At 38.0% G+C, this 3,346-nt stretch overlaps 1 pseudogene; it reads left to right on the plus strand.

Annotated features, from left to right (window-relative positions):
- Positions 1–2,220: 2,220 nt before the first annotated feature.
- Positions 2,221–2,378, plus strand: LOC124965015 (40S ribosomal protein S29-like; annotated as a pseudogene).
- The last annotated feature ends 968 nt before the right edge of the window (positions 2,379–3,346 follow it).

Below are 3,346 nucleotides of genomic sequence, written 5' to 3' on the forward strand. Positions count from 1 at the left end.
GCACACAAATCAAATTGTAGAAATGTACTAGTAATGAAAACTAAGGGTGAAAACATGATACCATTTACAATCACTCAAAAGTCAAAATACTTAGGTATCAGTAACAAAAGATGCACAGGACTTACATGTTGAAAACTATAAAACACTAAAGGGAATTTTAAAAATAAGTGTAGACATGACCCATGTTCATGAATGGGAAGCATCAACAGTAAAAAATTAGTTTAGTGCAATTCCTATGAAAATCCAAGCAAGATATTTTGAGGATACAGACAATACTATTCCAAATTAATATCAAATTTCTAATGTGAAAAATCAAATTAGAGTACCTAAAATAATGTTGAAAACTGATAATGAAGTAGGAAGAATCACTGTACTCAATTTTAAAACATTATACAGTTACAGAAGCAGGACTGAGTAGCACTGGTAAAGGGATAGACACATAGATCAGTGGAATGGAAGAGAACCAGAAAAAGACCCACAGAAATATATTCAACCACATTTATAAAGGTACAAATGCAAATCAATAGAGCGAGAATGGCCCTTTCAACAAGTGGGGCCAAAGCAGCGGTACGGCTACAGTCAAAAGAAGCTAAACCTTGGACTGAGCCTTACACCTTTTAAAAATTAGTTCAGGGAGGATGGCAACCTTATCTATAAAATGTAAAATTATAAAACTGTTAGAAAAAAATAGGAGAAAAACATTAGTATCTAGGTTTAGGCAAAGAGGTCTTAGACTTAACACAAAAGCATAATCCATAATAGAAAAAAATTAACAAACTGAACCTCATCAAAATTTAAATGTTTTGTTCTACCAAAAACCCTGAAAAAGAATGGAAAGACAAGCTATAGATTAGGAGGAAATGGAGCTGTCCCTCAGTGTCCTACAGGGGGTGGGCTCCAGGACCCCCAAGGATACCCATAAAGTTCCTTCATAAAAATGATGTCGTATTTGCATAGAATTTATGGACATCTTCCTGTATACTTTAAATCATCTTTTTAGATTACTTATGATACCTAATTCAATGTGTTATATGGTATTGTTTAGGAAATAATGACAAGAAAAAATGAATCTGTACATATTCAGTACAGACACATTTTAAAAATATTTTCAATCCTTAATTGATTGAATTTACAAATGCAGAGACTCTAGATAGGAAGGACCAACAGTATTTGCAAATTAACAAAACACCTAACAGAGAACTTATATCTACATTGTATAAAAATTCTCAAAACTCAACAGTAAAAAGCACAAATAGTCCAATTAGAAAATGGACAAAGATGTGAAAACACGGTTCACCAAAGAAGATATACAGATGCACATAGATGTGTAAGGTCTTCAACTAGCCATCAGGGAAGTGCAAACTAAAGTCACAGGGAGATATTACTGCTCACCTATTAGAACAGCTAGGACAAAAACCAAAATAATGATAACATTAATTACTGGTGAGGATGCAGAGAAACTGAGTCACTTATATATTGCTGTTGGGAATAGAAAGTGGTAGTCACGTTGGGAAAGTAGTTTCTTATACATTTACCATGTGACCCAGCAATCATACTCCTGGATATTTATCCCAGAGAAATGAAAAACATCCCCACTAAAACCTGAATGTAAATGTTCACAGCAACTTTATTTGTTATAGCCCAAAGCTGGAAATAACCAAAATGTCCTTCAAGAGGTGGCTGGTTAAACAAACCATGGATTATTACTCAGCAATGAAAGGGAATGAACCATTGATACAATGATTTTGATGGATACTACATTGAGTAAAAAGTTCACTCTGGAAAGATTACATACTGTATGGCTTCATTTACATAGTATTCTTGAAGTGACAGAATCATAGAGACAGATGATTGGTTGCCAGGGGTTTAGGGCAATGCAGGAGATCTTTGTGATGAAGGTAGAGTTCCCCATCATGCTTGGGATGGAAACATATATACATGATAAAGCTGATAGAACTCCACATGCTGTACCAACATCCATTTCCTGGTTTTGATACTGTACTATCATGGAGATATGACCATTGAGGGAAACTAGCTGAGAGCACCCTGATCTCTCTGTATGAGTCTTGGAAATTCCTATGAATCTGTAATTATTTTAAAATAAAAAAATTTTTAAAGGAAGGAAAAATAATACTTCAACCTAAGAATTTTATACCCAGCAAAAATATCCTCTAAGAATGAAAGCGGTGACTTTTGTCTCTTTGTACCCTTAAAAGCAAGATGGGTCACCAACAGCTCTATTGGAATTCAGTCAGGGTTCTTGCTCTTGCTTCATATGCTCAAACTGGCATGGTTTGATCAGGAAATATAGCCTCAACTTGTGCCAGCAGTGTTTCCATTGGTACGCAAAGGATACAGGCTTCAGTAAGTTGGACTAAGTGATCTTCCTGGAATGGACTGCCCCAGACAGTCACCCAATGAAAGAGAACATACTAATTCTTTGTACAGAAAGTAAAATTCTAAAAAAATAAACAAAGAAAAAATGAAAGTGGTCATTTTCAGATTTTTTTTTTTAAAGAAGAGACTTTTTCACCAGGAGACATGCACTACAAGTAATGTTCTAAGAAATTTCTTCAGGCCAAAGAGAAATGGGTCAACATGGAAATTAAGATCTTTAGGGAAAGCACTGGCATAACTGAGTAACGGAAAAGATCCTCCCAAATTCTGTAAAATATACAAGACTTTCTAAATTAAAAATCACCTCCACACAGGACAGCTGTGGTGTGAAGGGTGACAGGGGTTGGCTATGGACCCATGCGGTTGCAGAGTTCCTACGTTTGATGTGGGCTGGCTCCTTATTAACTCTAAATTAACTGAAAAGTTAGTCTGTGTGCTTTAATTACTTAAACAATCGTTAAATGCTAACATTAATAATAATAATACAAAGAGGAAAAGAAAGGAGGTTTAGAGAAACACAATTAGAACTGCACCTTAAATAGACAGAACGTGGTGGAAAAAGACACACAGACCAACAGTGAACCAGAGGAGGCCAGGGGGTCATGAATATCATACCAGGTCAGCTGTGTCCCAGATCTGCTCAAGACTAGCGCCCTAGCCTCACCACCCCAAGCTCTGCTCCAGAGTTCTCTCCCTGGGGAAGCCTTTGGTGATAGTCATGGGGGGTGAGGGGGTGGAGCACGGGCGCTAGGGCCCTCAGCCACACGGGTCTTCCTTACCCTTGTCGCCCAGCATGGACCCCAAGGCTGACTGGACATGTGTGGGGGCAGCGCTAAGTAGGGACTTGTGGGTTGCATCTGTCTTGGGCAGTTCGTCGGTTCCGTAACCACCTCTGTGTACCAGCTCCCGGGCTGGGCGCTATTCCCCGAGCTCCAAGCCCCACACGTTT

This window comes from Sciurus carolinensis, chromosome 14, assembly GCF_902686445.1.
Source record: "Sciurus carolinensis chromosome 14, mSciCar1.2, whole genome shotgun sequence".
In the NCBI taxonomy this organism is placed as follows: Eukaryota; Metazoa; Chordata; class Mammalia; order Rodentia; family Sciuridae; genus Sciurus; species Sciurus carolinensis.